Source organism: Monodelphis domestica, chromosome 5, assembly GCF_027887165.1.
Source record: "Monodelphis domestica isolate mMonDom1 chromosome 5, mMonDom1.pri, whole genome shotgun sequence".
In the NCBI taxonomy this organism is placed as follows: Eukaryota; Metazoa; Chordata; class Mammalia; order Didelphimorphia; family Didelphidae; genus Monodelphis; species Monodelphis domestica.
Window position 1 is genome coordinate 271,722,833 of NC_077231.1, and position 19,378 is coordinate 271,742,210.

The 19,378-nt window shown below is 36.1% G+C and overlaps 1 protein-coding gene across 3 annotated transcripts in view; it reads left to right on the forward strand.

Moving 5' to 3' along the window:
- NMT2 (N-myristoyltransferase 2) overlaps window positions 1–19,378 on the forward strand; it is an 85,146-nt gene that overhangs the window by 49,747 nt on the left and 16,021 nt on the right. The window lies entirely within an intron of this gene.

Here is a 19,378-nt window from a genome sequence, read left to right on the forward strand (position 1 = left end):
AACTTCAAGAGAAAATGAGTAACTAAAAGAGGAGAGACTTAAGTTGTTAGAAAAAACAATTTGTCACATTTAAGCCACTTAGCCTCTCAAAGGGAAAGGAAACTTTCTTTTCAGTTCAATTAATTCTATTGTTGGAAGCAATGGAATGAAAAATGACTATTCACTGTCTCTAAGTGAGCTGCAGGAGAAATGGAGAACTGAGAAAAAAAGGAATTGGGCAAGGATAAGGAAAGAGTCTCTAAAGCCAGAGAAGAGAGATGGGGCAAGAACTTGGAAGCTTGAAAGGAAAAAAAATACCAGTCGAGATGAAGGGACTTGGAAGCAAAAGGAGAAAGCCATGGGTAAAATGAAGAATCAGGCTTCATTTTAAAAAAAAAATTTTTTTTTAAACCCTTACTTTCCGTCTTAGAATCAATACTGTGTATTGGTTCTGAGGCAGAAAAGTGGTATGGGCTGGGCAATGAAGGTTAAGTGACTTGCCCAAGGTCACACAGCTAGGAAGTATCTGAGGGACCTCCCATCTCTTGGCCTGGCTCTCTATCCAATGAGCCTCCCAGCTGCCCCTCAGACTTTATTATTAATCTGATAATTTTCTAATTGTTTTTCTTAAGAGGATAAGATTCAGGTTGGGCAGAGATCTCATCTGAAGTTTGCACAGTGCTCCATACCCTACAGGCATTTATGTAGTCTACTAAGAGAGAGTCACCAGGAAGCCTTAAACTACAAGTTATCAAGGCATTTCAGGGAAAGCAAAAGGGAAAACACCCTCTTACTGCCTCATTAGTCTTTTTTTTTTTTTTTTGAAACTTTGATAGAGGTCTAATCCAAGAATTTGAATGACTGTCTGGAAATAGGCAGAGGCTTCTCTTCCACAATAGGGGAGGGGCTCAGGAGGATTAGAATCAGGAGGGAGGAGGAGATTCTAAGAGTGGGAACCCTTGGTCTCTCTCTGGCTCTCTCTCTTGAGACAGATAGCAAAGGGGGAAGTCTTGTCTGAGACTGGATCTTGAGCACTAAAACTAATCCCTCCTTGAACCTAATCACTATTCCCCTACTTCCCAGAAACCTGAGAAGAGGAAGAAGCAGCCCTAACAAGATCTCTCACAGCCCCTTGATACCTTGGGTCTGGACATTGCTCTGCTGTGACAAAGACCAGGGTTCACCAAACCTGAACCTCTCAGAGACCAGGCTGTGAAGCCTGAATCTCTCAACTTTGGAGGGAAGGAAGGAAGATTTAGACAGATAGGGCCCTCCTTTCCCTTCCTTCCTGTAGATCTTAACCCTTTGGTCATCTTCCTGTTTCACCCTTCACAATAACTGTTTAGAATAAAGATTGTCATCTATCCTCAAATGACTTCAGTGTGAGTGAAGGAAAAAGTCACAGAGGAGGGGAGAGAGCCGATTTTTCTCTTTTCCCAAGGGAAGAAGTTCATCTACAAGAACAGTTAATAGAGGGGAGTAAAAGGCAGGTTTAGTGAGGAGATATATCTGGAGACGACTGAAGTGGGGAATAACCCATCTCACTGTCCTACCTTCTGTGCATATAACATCAACTCCTTCTATCCCTAAGAATTGCTTGGATTTTAATCCTGCCCTTGCCATTTACTACTTGGGTTCTTGGGCAGGTTACCTCATCTTTCTCAGGTATAAAAGGAGAGTGTAAGACTAAATAAGGTGTCTTACACTTCTAAGTCCTAGGATCACGTCATGTTCCTTCCTCTTCCTTGATTTGATTGCAATTCATCACTCTCTTGAACCAAAATCAAAGGGACTTGAGTAACACAAGCTTGGAAAACATCAAAATCCTACTGGACAGCAGGGTACTAAGACAGAGGGAAAAGCCACAAGAAGTAAACCTGAGAATAGTTTTGGTCAGTTTTGCCTATTAGCTTTCAGTTTTTAGCACTAATTACTGGCAGACAAGTCTGTTCTGGGCCATGTAACTCAACCCTTGGTCTGTTTTTAATGAACCTAATAACCTTTAAAATAGATAATTTTTTAAAACCACATATAAAACAAGGAGCAAAAAATCTTATGTAGAACCTTTAGCATTTAGTAAAGTAGAACCAGATAAATTAAAAGCAAGCTCCAAATACTTTGTTATGTGCCAGGTCTGTCTGCAGTTACATTAGTTTGGTGTACTATTCTATAATTTTCCATCCTATCATGTAGATCTTTCCATAATTCCTTATATACATATTAGTTATCTCCTTACAACACAATAATATACCAGTATATTAATATACCAGTTGTTGAGCCATTGGCCAATTGACAGACATACAGATTGATTCCAGTTTTTTTTTCCTTTTTTAAATAGAGCCACTCTAAGTATTTTTATACAAATAGATCCTCTTTTCCTTTAGTTGTTAGAATAAAGTCCTAGTAATGAAAACAGTAGATCAAAAGACAAGGTCCTTTATTTTACTTTAATTGTATGTTGCCATATTGCTCTTCAAACTGAGTCGGTTACATATATTCCCACCTACAATGTATTATTGGAGCATCTATTTCTCCATAATCTTGTCAGCATTACATCTTTCACTATTTACCTTTAGGTGGTAAGCTCGATTTGCATTTATCTGATCACTAAAGAATTGGAAAATCTCATAATTATTAAAAATGTATTTTGTCCTTCAAAAATTCTTTATTTTGTATTAAGTCACATAGATAAGTATCAATTTTTATATATGGTCTGTATGTCAGTGAGCATTGTACTTTTATTTTTGCATATTCAAATTTGTCAATTTTGTCTAATTTCTTATACTTATTTGATACCTCCTTTTCATATGTAATTAAATGCTATTATTGCTGCTTTTAGTTTTTTTAAGGTTTTTCTCTGTGTACAGAAACCGATATAATTTAGAGTTTATTTTGGTGTTTGGTGTGAGATGTGGATTTCAAGCAATTTTTTCATAACATAACTAACCAGTCTGTCTAGAAGATTTTATTGAATTAATTCCATTTTCTGTGTTTTTAAAATATAGATTTATCAAATGCTGATCTTGATAGATTAATATACATACACAGAGTTCAGTTCTTGGATTCTTAGTATTGTTCCATTCATCTATTTCTCTAACCTTTTCTAACATGCAACTATTTTATAGTTGTAACTACTTTATAAGACCCTTTGTGATCTGGTAATGCTAGAATAATCTTTTCTGCTTTTTTTTCTTAATTCTTTTGTATCTTTTCATCTGCCTATTTTCCCACATTCATTTTATTATGACTATTGACATTGATGAGATAACCTTTTTGTAATTTTTATTACTAATTAATTCTCTTATACTCTTAAGATAGATGGAAGGTAAGGGTTTAAAAAAAAGACAGTTTTTTTCTCTCTTTGGTAGTTTTAAATTTATTATTCTTATCTAATGATGGAAACATCCTTAAAGTCTTACATTTAAAAAATTTTAAACAAATAATGATTATTTTATTGATGATTTCCTGAAAGTCTTCTATTGTATCTATTGGTCAACAATCTTCTTTTTCAAGTTTGTCTTCATTCAATTTGGAGCTCAGTCAGCAAGCATTTATTTTGCTCCTACTATATGCTAGTCACTGTGCTAAGTGCTGAGGATTCAGAAAGGCAAAAAACTCTGAGTTCCTGTCTTCAAGTAGCTTATAATCTAATGGTTGAGACATTAAAAGAGCTATACATAGGATAATTAGGAAATGATTAAGAGGTAAAGCAGTGGGATTAAGAGGGGTTGGGGAATGTTTCCTATAGAAGACAGGATTTTAGTTGGGACTTAAAGAAAGCCAGTGTGGTCAGTAGTTGGGGCCAAGAAGGAAAAGTGTTCTAGTCATGGAGGACAACCAGAAAGAATGCCTAGAGAGCCAAGAGATGGAGTATTCTTGTTCATGAAATAGCCAGGATGCCAGTGTTACTGGTTCAAAGACTGTGGCATGGAGTAAGATGATAGAAAGATAGGAGGAGGCAAGTTATTAAGGGCTTTGAATAACAAACAGAACATTTGTATTTGATCCTGGAGGCAATAGGAAGCCATTAGAGTTTACCTAATGGAGGTAACATTAGATCTGAATCTTAGGAAAATCACTTTAGTGACTGATTGAATGATGGGTTGGAGCTGGGAGAGACTTAAGGCAGGCAGACCTATCAGCATGTGTGAGATGATGAGGTCCTGCACTAGAGAGGTGGTAGTATCAAATGAGGAAAGGGGCATATTCAAGATATGGTGAAAAAAAGAGTTCTTGACAACATGAATTGGGGGTGGGAGGGTGGGAGAGATAGTGAGGAATCCAGGATGACTCCTTGCCTGACTGAAAGGGTGGAGGTGTTCTCTATAGTAATAAGGAAGGTAGGGGAGGGAGAGGGGTTATGACAAAAAATAATGAGTTCTGTTTTGGACATCTAGTTTGAGATATCTAAAAGGCAGCTGGAGATGCAAGATTAGATAGGTTGGATAAATATATTTGAGAATTAACATAGATGGTAGTTAAATCTGTGGGATCTGATTGAGATCACCAAGTGAAGTAAATAGCAGAGAGAGATTAAAGAAAATGGACCAGAACAAAACCCTGAAGCATCTATGGTTAGAGAGTATGATCTGGAGGAGATTCAAGCAACAGTGACAAAAAGGAGCAGGCACATGGGTAGGAAGAAAACTAGGAAGGAGTGGTGTCCAGAAAACCTTGAGAGAAGATAGGATACAACGTCAGAAATGAAAAGGTCCCTATCATCTTACATTCAATACACTAGACAAAACAACAAGTCCACGAAAGTATAGCCAAAATAGGATGATGAAAGTCCTATTTGCTTCATCTCCTCCACTAGATATGTGAGCTCCTTTAGGGCAGAGATTGTTTTTGGCCTTTTCTTTGTATCTCTAACACTTAGCACAGTGCCCAGCACAGAGTAACTACTAATAAATACTTGTTGACTTAAAGAATGGGCAGTCTAAATGTTTTGGGTTTTTTTTTTCTGTTTTCTTTAAGTGGACCATATGCTGTAAATTGTTCTTCAAAACTTTGGTAAAAATCACTTGTTAAAACTCCTGGAACCAATATCTTTTGTTCAAGAAGCTATGCAAATTATCTCTCTATGACAAGTCCACTCAGGTGGACTACTCATTTTACTACTACTTGTTTTGATATTATGTTCATGTTTATAGAAGTAACTTTTAGTTTTAAAATATTAGCATATAATTAGATATAGTAATCTGATATTTTTCTTGACTCCTCTTTCTATACTATGATCTCTTTCTGATTTTCTAATTTTGGAGACTTGGCTTTAAAAAATTAGTCTTGTTAAATATTCTTTTTGCTTGTCTTTTATTAAAAAAAAATAAACAGCTCTTGGCTTTATTTATCTACCCAATATTTTTTCTAATTTACAATTATTTTGCTCTGCTGATCTTGGTCATATCCTTTTTTTCTGTTGCTTTTTTTACTTTGCTTTGTTTTTTAAGGATGTGCTTAATTTGTATCTCTATTGATATGAACATTCCCTGCTAAAAATTTACCTCTGAAGGCCACTTTAGCTTTATCACATTGATTTTCACTAGTAGGAGTTCTATTGTTATTATCTTTGATGTAATCTGCTAATTTTCTTTTTTACCCAGTCACTGCTGAATAAGTAATTTTTAAAATATCCACATGGACCTGCACTCTTGATTCACTGCATGCATTACTGTTAATAAATGTAGCATGTAAAGTATCCGCTTTTATATCTTCCTTAGGGCCCTGCACATTAGTTCTTGTATAGACTTTGTAACTGCTAGAAAAAACACAATCAAGTTTTCTTCAAATATCTATTAAATATAATTTATTTATTATGAAAAGACCTCATTATCTTTCCCAAAAAACCCTACCCCTTTTGAACTCCCTCTTACCATTAAGACTATTAACCAGCCTCTTAGTCACCTAAGTTATTCCTCACTTTCACTTACCACTCATATTCTCATCTTGTCCTTTCTACCTTCCCAACATCTCTCATCTCGTCTTCATTCATACAGCCAAAACCATAGTTCAGATATTTTTATCTCTTGGCTCCTTATCTTTCATTGGCTATCTCCCCATGCCTGGAATACTGGACCCCATCATCTCCATCTCCTTTCCCTGGTTCCTTAAAAGACTCAGCTCAAATGTCATGCCTGTAGGTGGCCTTTTCTGGTCTTCCCCACCCCCCATCAGCTCTTAATGCCATCCCCTCTGAGATTACCTTCATAGACTCTCATTGTATATATCTAACTAAGTATTTGCAGATTTTCTCTCCTCATTAGGAAATATACTAGTTAAGAGACCATCTACACCTTGAACCCATCCACACAATTTGCCTTTTCAGTGTATCCTCATCACAGTGCCTGGAAAGCAATAAATGCCTAATAAATATTTTTTCCTTACTGCTTATAATTTCCTTCCATATTTATCACATTCTGATAGTGGGTTGTTAATTTTTTTCACTTTTTTTTAGTTACTTAAGACCATGCAGCTTTATTTTTGTTCATTTAGTTGCAGTACTATCAGGTACAAAATTTGAATCTGATATATCCCTTTTTAAAAGAAGAAAAATCTTTTAGCATATCCTTTTTTAATATTTTTTTAGTTTGGATTCAATTTTGTCCATTATCCAACTATCTTATTCAACCATATTCTTATCCAACTAAATCCTTTCATCCTCTCTCTAGATGCTTAGCATTAAGAACAATTTATTTTCCCAAAATAGTACATCTACTAGTGGTTGCTTCTATGGACTTTTTCAGGCTTTCTATGATATTCTCCATGTTGATTGTTTTCTTAATCATTTCCTACTGTTATTTTTATCATCTTCATTCTTACTTGATCTCCTCTTGGGATCTTTTGCTGACTTCAAACTCTTATTTTCTTTGTTCTTGTGACTTCCTTAGTAGTGCCAATTCTAGCTTAATTTCTTTGTGTCATCCATCCATTTTAGGGTGTCTTTTAGGATATCTTGTGTAGTTGCTTTTCCTATCAGTATTGTTTCAGGTCCTTTATCTAGTTCTGTTGCTCTATGTTTTGTTTTGCTCTTAATTATATTGATACTCTGCTCTGTTAAAAAAGTATTTGATTGGTTTTTACTTTCTTGAATGGCTTTTAAGCCATTTTTCTCCCTCTCTATGGTGTCTCTCTTGGCTGGTTTTTGTTAGGAGGGACTGTGAGGTACCAGGAAGCCTTATTTGACCTTTCACTCTCTCATCTTGACTAGTATGGACTTGATTAACCATTGTTAAGGGATATTCTTCATGCCAGCTGTTTCTTATGTGTTGATATTTGTAATAGGCCTGTTAATAGCACATATAGCTAACAAAACAGAGCAAATAGAATAAGTTGAATCTGGGGCCTGATGTGCATGGGCTCCTCCAATATGACCCTTCATCTATATCCCTAATCTCACCTCCCTCACTGCAGGCTAACCCTGGTCAGACTTCTCACTGTGCTTTAATTCAATGAGATTCAATAGACATGAAGTGCACTGGTAATGCTCACTGTTGGATGAGTTAGGACAAGCAGGAGCAACCTCTTAAGCTTTTTTACTGCCACCAGCAGAACTAACCAGTTGCACAGGGTAATTTCTGATAGGTTTAAGGTATAAACAAGGCAGAAAAAGAGAATAAGATAAGAGGGAAAAAAGAGAGAAAGTGAATCTCAAAGGGAGGAAAGTAAATTCCACTTAGTGTGTGTACTCCAAGACTAGGAGAAGGGATGTCCCACAACTTTGGATTTCATAAGAACCTAGCCAAAAAAAAAATTATGCTTAATGTCCTATAAAAAGAGGCTAAAGCTATTATTTACCAGTTATAAGAGTCCACAATAAAATGCTTTTTCAGGTGGCCACTCTATTAGTATCAAGATATATCAATGTGGGGGCAGCTGGGTAGCTCAGTGGATTGAGAGCCAGGTCCTAGGTTCAAATCTGGCCTCAGACACTTCCTAGCTTTGTGACCCTGGGCAAGTCACTTGACCCCCATTGCCTACCTGTTACCAGTCTTCTGCCTTGGAATCAACACATAGTATTGATTCCAAGATGGTAGGTAAGGGTTTAAAAAAAATATCAATGAAAGGTAAAGAGAAAAAAAATACTGGACTTGGAGTCATATGTGGCCCAGGTTCCAATCTCAACTCTGACAGTAAGTCTATGATTATAAACCAGTCATTTAATCCTCAATTTTCTTAGTTGTAAAAGGGTGATGATAATACTTAGAGCATTTACCTTTTTAGGTGGCTGTAAGGATCAAATAAGATATGTAAAAAGTGTCTGCTAAACTTAAAGCATTATAGAAATGTATTGTTTAGGTATTGATCCAACATGGCTTTTATTCTTCCCAAAAAGAATACTGCCAAAAATTATTTTTCTAGCTTTTTTAGATCCAGGGTGATTTTTACTTCCTAGGGAAGCTTACCATATAGAACCCTGAAATAGCCTGAAAAAATAGGCCTTTGAACCTCTGGGAACTTATTGTGATTGTGGAAAGAACACTGAATCTAGTGTAGGAAAACACATTTTGTTTGTTCTTTAATCTCTCTGTCAAACTTGGGGGTCTCTTAGATTCCACGTTGACATCATATTAGACTAGAAATCATGTTATGTCTTTTTCACCTCTGAATGTGTTCTAAGTTCTAAGCTTGTCTTGGATGACCTTTCTTAGGGCAACAAGTCTTGCTGGCTTCTACCTCAACATACTCTCTTCCATCTTCCCTCTTTCACTACTCACACAACTATCAGCTTATTCCAGATGCTCAGCACCCTCTCATCGGGACTACATCCACAGCGCCTCCTGCTTCGTCTCCCTGCCTCAACTCTCCCCCTACACCTACCATGTCTTTCCCCTTTCTCTACAGAGCTTCAAGAACCCTTTACCATCTGGTCCATATCTTTATAAACTCCACAAATTATTCCCCTTTATGCATTCCATAGTCCAACCCAATTGGTCTCTCTGTTTTTTACATAGTACTCCAACACTCATCTCTTTGTCCCCCTCCTCCCCATTCCTGTCCATGTCTGCTCATCTCTATTTCAGAAAATCTCTTCATTTCAAATTTCAGCTTAAGTACTGTCTTCTTTCCTTGGGAAACTTCCTGATCACAACTACTAGTGCCTTCACTCCCTAATTACTTTGTATTCATTCTCTAAATATTTATTCTGTATAAATTTATATATGCACATGTCTTCCCTGGTAGAGTTTAAATTTCCTGACAGCAGAGACTTTCATTTTTTTTTATCTTGTGTAATGGGGAAATTTAAGGCTTCTGGGAGAAGGTTATAATATAGTAATGGTTACAAATGTGGCTACAAGTTTTATATAATATTTAACAATGGCCGCCAAGGAATTTACTTATGAAATTCCTAAAATGAAACACTCAAGTCAGAATGAGGTTTATGGAGGTTTAATCACACTGGGAGTAGGGAAAAGGTTAGGGAGAGAAGGAGAGAAGAGAAAAGGGAAAGAGGCTACTCAACCTCTGACCAAGGCAGGGGGAGTTTTAGGCCCAAAGGCCCAGGTGGAAAGAATCAGTCCTTAACTCACGTGACCGATCTGAAGGAAAGCTGTCTGCAGGCGTCCTCCCTCTCCAAGCTCCTAACACCAACCCCCTAGCTCCTTTACACAGGAAGTTCCGCGAATCTCAGAGGCTGTTCCCTACCTCTCTTCCTGTGTCTCACAAATCCAATGGTTGGCTCTAGCTTGGCTTAGGACAGCCCAGGTGGGCAGTTAGTTATTTCTGATTTGTCATTGACTAGCGCATGCCCGTGTAGGTGGGTGTGCACAATTTTTGGGTGCTAGACCAAAATGGAGACTTTTAAAATTCACACTTGGCACCTAAGCACAGTGGTTGGTGCATAATAAAAGCTTTGAATTAAGTAGTAAAAGCTACTTAATAAAAACTTTTTGGTTAATTTTTAGAAAATCTGAAGCCATAGAAAAGCACAATTGACTGTTTGTTTAGAAATCTGGATAGCAAGGCAGATGAAAATGGAGGTTAAGGTTTAAATACATGCAACATTGTTTTAAAAGTTATCTTCTTAATTTTTTTTCTTTTTTCTTTTTTTTTAAATATATTTTATTTGATCATTTCCAAGCATTATTCGTTAAAGACATAGATCATTTTCTTTTCCTCCCCCCCACCCCCCATAGCCGACGCGTAAGTCCACTGGGCATTAGATGTTTTCTTGATTTGAACCCATTGCTTTGTTGATAGTATTTGCATTATCTTCTTAATTTTAAGAACATAATTTATTAGGCATATTCTTACATTTGATTTGGTAAATCTGAAAGTATTTTTTCAGACAATATATTTTAAAACATTTAAAATTTTGATTACAAATGTGTTATTTGTTACAAGATGATAAGCATAAATAAATCTTTGCTTTTGTCAGTATTTAAGTTGGCAAAATATGAGAACAAAATAAATATCCAATGTTTTTTATTAAATATGATTCAAATTCAATTCAGCACAAGTATTTATTAACACCAACTATTCCCTAGAATACAAGCTGGTACAAAGATGGAGATGGCACAATGCTTAACCTCAAAGAGCTTGCATTCTGCTCCTCCTCCATTCTCCTCTGCCCCACTTGAGTAGAAGACAATACAACAGATATAGGAATATTTCAAGATCAACTATGACAATTGCAAATGATTAAGCAGACAATAAAGAGAGAATGACAGAATCACTCAAATGAGGGTAATTTTGAGAGTCTATGGGCCACATACTGTGCAAAGTGATGGGGATACAAAGAAGAAAAGGAAATAGTCCTTTGAGGAGTTTATATTCCTCAAGGGGAAGGTATGTGCCCAGGGAGGTATATACAAAATAAATGCAAGGGAATTAAGTGGGAGAAGGGAGATGTGTTAATAGCTAGAAAGATCTAGAAAGGCTTTATGTAGAAGAGAGTGGTGCTTTGGCTGAACTTTAAAAGAACACTAGAGATCTAATGAGTAGAGGTGAAAAGGAAGTGCATTCCAGGAATAAGGGACAAGCTGTGTATAAAGGTGGAAAGTCATGTACAAAGGACAGCATGAAAGCCAATTTGGCTGGAGTGAAGAATGCATGAAATACTGTATGAAAGGTGGGTTGGAGTCAGCTTATAAAGGTCTTTTAAAAGCCAGATAGAGGAATTATGTGTTTTAGTGTTTAGTGCATAAGAAATAGGGAGAAACTGGAACTTTTTTGAGCTGGGGAGTTACTTCATTATGCTTATGTTTTAGGAGTATCATTTTGGTAATGTATGGAAGACAGACTGGAGAAGGCAGGGAGACTTGAGGCAGAAAGACCAAGATGTCCAAACAAAGCCTGGTTTAAGGCATGTGACTAGAGAAAAGATGGATAGAAGAGATATAGTGGAAGTAGAAATGTTGGGAGAGTAATAAAGTTCTTTTGTTTCATCTTGTGCCAACTATATTGTTCTGAAGCAAGTAGGTGGTGCAGGAGATAAAGTGCCAGTCATGAAATCAAGACTAATTTTCTTGAGTTCAAATCCAGCCTCAGACACTTACTAGTTGTGTGAACCTGGCAAGTTACTCAACTTTGCTTAACTTAATTTTCACATCTGTAAAATGAGCTGGAGAAGGAATATTTCTGCCAAGAAAATACCAAATGGGGTCATGAAGTGTCAGACAGAACTGAAAAAATGACTGAAACAGCATACCTGCAGTTGTAATGGTTCAGAGTCCCTGTTTGGGCAGCTAGATGATGCAGTGGATAGAGCCCTGGGCTTGGAATCAGGAAGACTCATCTTCTTGAGTTCAAATCTGGCCTCAGACACTTATTAGCTCTATGACCCTGGGTAAGTCACTTAACCCTCTTTGCTTCAGTTCCTCATCTATAAAATAAGCTGGAGAAGGAAATAGCAAACCACTTCAGAATCTTTGCCAAAATGGGGTCAAGAAAAGTCAGTCACAACTGAAATAACTTAACAAAAAATATTGTTCAGATAATTGAGTGGCCATAATCAATAGTCTACTATATGATATCATTTACAAAACTTGCCTATTTCTTTTTAATGTCTTCAACAAGGAGGTCCTTGATGTGTGTATAAATTCTTAAGACTGCATAAAGCCTGGAATATAGGCATATGAGTTAGTAATTATTGATATTTTCAATTGCCTCTTCATAAATAAGGTCCATGATTTTTCCCTGAGCAGTGAATATCCTCTAATGTTTCAGATCCTTCTCTATTTTCAGGATTGTGTCTCCACCAGCATATACCACTTCTGGGGATACTTGTAATAGTCCCACTGTTGTAATAGTCTCAATGTTGACTTTTTTAGTGCCATCTCTACATCATAAGATCACATTTACTATACACTAGAGGTGATAACATTTTGTTATACATTTGCCTGAAAGCTACAGAGAAAGGAAAAATGCAGGCTTCGCTCTTGATGGAGTAAAGTGTTTTAGATATCTTGGTTAATCTCCATTTTTCATCCCTATTGTCCTTCCTATTTGCTTTCCTGATTCCCTCAGTTACTAGTGCCTCACCCCCACAATTATCTTGTATTCATTATAAACATTTTGTACATATTTCTATATGTGCATTTTATTTCCTTTAATGAATATAAGCCCTTTTAGAGTAGGAAGAGCTTCATTTTTGTGTCTATATCCCCAGAACCATAAGACCCTGCACATAGTAAAAAGCTATTAAATGATCCACAAAGAAGCATGGGACAATAGAGAATTAGCTTTGGTGTGGAGGACATGGGTTATATTCCCACCCACTGGGACAAGTCCTATAATCTTTCTAGGTCATCTTTATAATAATAGGGTGTGTGTGTGTGTGTGTGTGTGTGTGTGTGTGAATAACTCTTGATCTTTTGGCTAAACTCAAACTCTTGTAGACCTTAGATACCATCTAGTCCAGTTTTCTCACTAAATTAGGTTTTCTGGTGGCATTAACCTCCATAGAGAAATAGCACTTGTTTTCACATGCCAAAAAAAAAAATCTGGAGAAAAACCAGTAGAATATAAATATTGCTTCAAGGAACACTGTTTAATCAGTCTCATTTTCTGAGCTATCAGCAACAGTAGATTCTTTTTTTTCCCTCATGCTTCATTTTTATTTTCACAGACTTCTGAAAACAAAGGACTGTCTGGCTTGATAAAGATTTCCATTTTGTAAAATAGTTTAATTTATTTATTGATTTGGTGAGAACATTTCCAAGAATAGACTGATTTCCTTCACATGGAGTAGATAGAAATCTGAAGTAGGTGATAAGCAAGAAGCAGATGTGTCATAGCAAGGTATCGTCCCCCAGGTGGCAAGTGATATGTGCTGGGCAGAATCCCAGCCTCTATTTCTGAACCACAAATCTTTATACATTCTATATTCTGCAGAGTTTTAAAGTTTCTTTCCAGTGTTCATTTCTAAGTTTGTTTTATATCCAGTCAAGCTTAGGCAGTTTTCATCATTTACATTTCTGCCTTTGATTCTTGCATCTAGATTTCAAGGAATATAATTTCAGTGACAATATTCTCCCTGTTTTTAAAGTTTTTTTAAAACTTTATTCTGTGTTTGTAATAAAAACATACACCAAATCTTTTAAGAATGATTTTTTACCAAGTCATTTGATGAGGAATGTCTGATAAGATTGCAGTCTAATTTGAATATGGTAACTGCTAAAGAAATGGACTTTAAAACCTTTTAAAAAATTCTCCAGTGGAAGCCAGAGGTTGCAAAATCTTATATTCACAAGATTCTTTACACATATTATTTCTTCTGATTCCTATCAAAAATTCCTCATTCTCTCTCATTTTACAGATAGGGGAAACAAGTTCAGAACAATTAATTAATTAATTAACTTGGCAAAGGTTACAGAGCCAATAAGTGACAGTGCTGAGGGCTCAAAGCTGGATTATCTGATTCTAAATCCAGTGTTCTTTCCCCAGTATTTCACATTCTCAAACAAAATGGAGGTACTGGAGAGAGTAAAAGGAACACAAAATAAATGGTAGTCATAGTAGAACATTGTATTTTACAAAACAGAGGTTCTATCACTTAGCTAGTACATTCCTTGAACTTCTGGAGACAGATAAGGCACAGAGTGCATGCTTAATAAATGTTTCTCAAAAAGATAAGTGAATGCATTCTATTAAATTAAGTTCCTCTTTCTGGACCTCAATTCTATCATCTACATGAGAGAATTACATTACTAAAGTCCCTTTCAGCTCTAAATTATAAAATTAGAATGAAATATTCAACTATTACCTCACCTTAAAGAATTCTCGTAAACTATCAAAGGCTATTCCTACTTTCTACTCAAATGTTAGTATTATTTGTGTTTTATCTTCTTGAAGACAGCAGCTACCCTGAGGTTTTGGATATGCTTTGTAATCTGCATGTCTAGCGATCTTTTGGAGGCTGTCCAATTTCATGATATCATTAAGAAAGAAGTTTAGGCTGTGAGTTGCCTATCGTATAACATTACTGGGGCAAATACTTATCCATGATAATCTTCTGGTGTTTTCACATCCACAGGTTGAATTTTAAGAGTTGTAAGAGACTTCAGAAGCCATCTCAACTAATCTGTACAGAACAGAAATTCATTTACTAACATACTTAACAGGTGGTCATCCAGCATGTGCCCATTATGTGTCAGAAACTGTGCTGATGCAAAACAAAAATGAAAAGTCTCTGCCCTAATTCTACTCACCGAGGCCAGTCAGCACAAGTCTGTTTGATCCCTTTTCTCCAACACAGCCGAAAACAACTATCATATCCCCTACTTAGGTCTTGACTTTTCTCCAGTCTAAACTTTTACTTTATTTTGGCACCATAATCTCCAAGGCCTTTTATCTTCCTGGTTGCTCTCTTCTGTATATGCTCTAGCCTCTCTGTCTTTAAAAAAAAAATGTGCCCAGAAGAAGGATGTGGAAACCGCATTCTGGACCTTGTGTTTTCCTAATGCAGTGTAGGATAGTTATTTGCTTTTGGGGGCTTCCATGTTAGTCTTTTGAGTTGGTGAGCTTTATAGTTCAATAAACTCCACATTTTCACCCCAATAACTGTTGTCTAAGCTGCTCTTGCCTCACTCATCCCATATTTGTGAAAGTTTGAACTCCTGTTTCTTGTATTCTATAGCAAACAAGCACAGTAGATCATGCTTAAAAGATAATATTATCCTGTTATGTTCTCCTAGGAGGGCCTCAAAAGATGTCTACTATGTGAACAACAGGATGGCCTTCATAATTAAAAACCTTTCTGCCACTGTGCAGTCAAAGTTACTGATAGAAATAGTCTAGAAAAATATTTGCTCTTGCTAGAATAAATCAATTTTCTCCTGATCTTCAAGTGTCATTTTATCTACAACCGAAGTCATCACAAGTTTTTGCTAGAAGTTATTTGAGAATGTTGCCTGGAAGATTTTGTAATGATACTGATCTGACAGGAAGAAAATATCTTAAATAAGGATTCTCAAGTCATATGTTCTTTTTAACTCTTAACTTCTGTCTTAGTATCATTTCTAAGACACACTGTGCTACACACATGCCTCTCATTTATATATTCTTAATGTAGAGCTTTTCAACCAATGAAAACTTTCAAAAACTTTCAAAAATATATAGTAGGATGTTTCGTTGGTCACTCTGCTCAAATCTCTATAATCTAATCCAATTTCCACTCAGCTGTCAAACTGATTTTCCTAAAGTTCAGGTCTGCCCATGTCACCCCCACTCCATTTTAGTCAACTCCAATGGCCCCCTATCACCTCCAGAATCAAATATAAAATGCTCTGATTGGCATTCAAAGTCCTTCATAACCTAGCCCTTTTCCTACCTTTCTAGTCTTCTTTCCACTTATACCTCAACCACATACTGTGATTCTCCATCTCCCTAAGTTAAGCATTTTCCCTGGCTGTGCCCCATACCAGGAATACCTCCTCCTTTCTCCCTCTTAACTCCCCTGGCTTCTTTCAAGTCTAAGCTAAAATCCTATCTTCTACACCCCCCCCCCTTAATGCTAGTGCCTCTTCTCTATTGAATATATATATATATATATATATATATATATAGTATGTGTGCGCATAAGCATGTATTTGAAATGTGTATGTGTAGTGTGTTGTATCCTGTTTGCAAGGATTTTCTCAATTCCACTGTGAATTGCTTGAGGGCAGGGTCTGTTTCTGCCTTTCCTTGTATCCCTAGTGATTAGCACAGTATCTGCCACAGGAACTTAATTAATGCTTTATGATGAACTAGTCATTCTGGTAACATTTGATTATAAGATGAACAATATTTCATGTGACAATATTTGCAAATCTATAGGTTTTTTCTTAGACTAATTTAGAATGAAAATGCTTTGATATTCTAAAAATTGGTCTTACTTCAAAGGTAAAGATCAATGTAGTTTTGTAGCCCAACAGAGTTACTTATAAATGATTTTCCAGGAACAAAGGACAAATAAGTACCTTAAGGTTGAATGTATGATGTCACAAAATCTCAATTATCTTACATAGAATCAGCCAGTGTAAAGTTAGTGAAAAATATGAATTTAAGTTTAATTATTGTCTTTCATCAAAGAAATACAAGCTGTCTCAAAAGTCTTTGTCATTTTAAACTTTAATAGCTTAAAACTAGGTTAAGACTTTTGGGACAATCCTATATAGCCAACAGCAAACCTATGGTCTGAGTGCTGGAGGAGGCTGCTCCCTTTCCCCTTCTCCGTGCATGACTGAGAACATTTTTCACTTTACCAGCTCCTCTGCCCAGCAGCATTTCTCCTCTGCCTGGAGTAAGGTGGGGGGTGGGGATAGGAGGGGTGCCTCACATGGGGTGTGAGGGTTGCAGTTTGGGCACTTGTCTCTAAAAGGTTCACCATCATTGCTACACAGTCTCAGTTCCTTTATGGATCACAAGGTTATAGAGCCAGGAGGAGCCACATTTCTAAGTTCCATTCTCTCATTTTTCAATATGTCCTTAATCCCTTTTGGCCAAAGCCTTTCCATTGTAAGCTCCTAGTTTCTAATATCTCCAGGGGTGGGGGAGGGGGGAATACATTATACTTATTCTTTGGGACATTCAATTAAAAAAAGACAAGAACATATCTACCAACTTTTGATCCAAAGTTCACAAAGAGCCTGCAAGCAAAGAATAAACTGAATCCTTCAATTTTCTCTGGTGAAAATAGCATATAACTTTCCAGGGGTAGGAATCATCTTGGTCTTATATGTGAGCTTATAAAAAATATTGTGTTAAAAAAGTCAATTTTTAAGTTATTTGGTATAGCCCCTAGTAGTAAGAGTTGGACCCCTGTAAAATCAAAGCTGTAGCGCCTAGAAACAGCCAGACACATAGTATTCCCCTTGACATGAGAATTCAACCCCTCCTCTCCCCCAAATACTGAATGTTCTTCCAAAAAATTACTGATGCAGAAATTCTGCGAGAAGAATATACAGTATTCTATGAGAAGAATATACAGTATTCTGTGAGAAGCTGGGTCACAAATTGACATGTTTAATTATCACTGATAGAAAACTCTGTTCAAAGCTACCTAGGTAATTTAAATTCATTGTTTCCATCCTGTTAATCACTGACTTCTATTGTGAGTGATCTAATCCCTCTATCTGATCCAACCATTTATAAAAATCTACCTGAAATCAATAACCTTTGTCACTGATCAGCAAAAGGTCTGTAAGTCTGTGACCCTCCTGATCCCAACCTCATTCCTCTTATCCTGTTCCATGACCCACAAATAATTTAATGAGTTGGACTCAACAATTTGGGACACAAAATAAATTCACCATAGAAACTATAATATAAATGCTAGATAGATTGCTAGGCCAAGCTACAAAAGCCTTTTTAATCTGTAAATATATATATATATATATAATATATATATTTATATATATATATAATATATATATATATAAATATATATATATATATATAAACTTCTAATACCCTGAAATATGGATCCTTGGAATAAGTCCATGTAATAACATAGGAGGCCTAAAAAGCAAGACTTTCTTCCTTTTTTCTATAGCTAGGGGGCCAGCCTGGGCCATATTTAAAAATAAGATGAAGTCTATCTTTGACACGCTTTCATCTCCTTATTTTCCTCCCACCCAAACTCAGAATCTTCATTTTCTTTCTTGAGTTCCCCACTTTGACCCACCAGCCTCTTGCTTCAAACAAAACTTCTAATCCTCTAGGGTAGTTAGTTCTCAGATATAACACAGAAATGAGACTGGTTGAAATGATTCCATTTCTTGGGAATGACTGACATAAGTACCCTAAATATCTTCCAGATTATTTTGATTTTAGTTAACATAATGAGTCTCTAATTCTTAGAATTTCAGGCAAGTTACATGGAATAAATTCAGGCAGTAAGACAAATAATATTTTTTAGCATGGATTTACCCCTTGGGGAGGTGAGCTCTACTCTGGATGTCAATTTCCCAAAACTATTCCTACTTGTTCATGGCTTCCTCCTTCCTTCCACTTTTGAATTCACAGATTCTCTAAAAATTATTTTCTCCCCTCTCCTTTAGCTGTAATAATTTTAGCAGTGGGAAGGAGCTGGGGAACTGGAAAAGATAGGCTGAAAGAAGCTATTCCAATACAATGGGTTGTTTGTTAATAAGTCAAGCACTGTCTATAATGATAATGAAAATTTGCACTTTAAGATTTGTACTTTAAGATTCACAAAACACTTTCCTTATGACAACATTGTAAGATACATTGTCTAAATATTATCCCCATTTACTGATGAATAAATTAAAGCTGCCATAAAATGACATCTTAATTTATACAGTAAGTTTTAGAGCCAAGACTCAAACCCAGTGCCTTTTAACTATTTGCCATGCTACTGTGCTATGTAGCTTCTTCTGTGCCTGGCACATAGTAGGCATTTAATAAATGTTTATTGAATTGAACTAAATCTTTCCCATGACAATTTTACTGATCAATATTATACTTAGTTCTACATAAAAACAATCCTATTAACCTAATTGGATGCCCTTTTGAGTAAAGGCTGGATTGCAATACAATAAATAGTGTCTTGAATATGTTAATTGATATTCTAAAGTAACTGAATTTTTTCAAGATAAGAGGGGGAGATAGTATTGAACCTGTTCAGTAGAAGAGTGCACCTTATTTCTGTCTTTATCACTTAGAAACTTGGGCATTGTGGAGTGGTGATCCCTAGAACTGAATTAATGTATGGATATTTATGGAATTTTCCAATCTACTATTAACATTCTTGTCAGCTGGTTCTATTCAACTTGGTATATCCCCTTTGGATATGTGTTAACATTTGAGTAAGTGGGTCATGTGGATTACTGACTAAAGGCTATCTATCTACAGGGAGATAAAAAATAAGACAGCTTTGTGTGTATCCTGCTCTAGAATTTAACAAATTACCCAGATTGTGTACTCTAGCCTACTTTTAATCCTCTTGAATTTAACA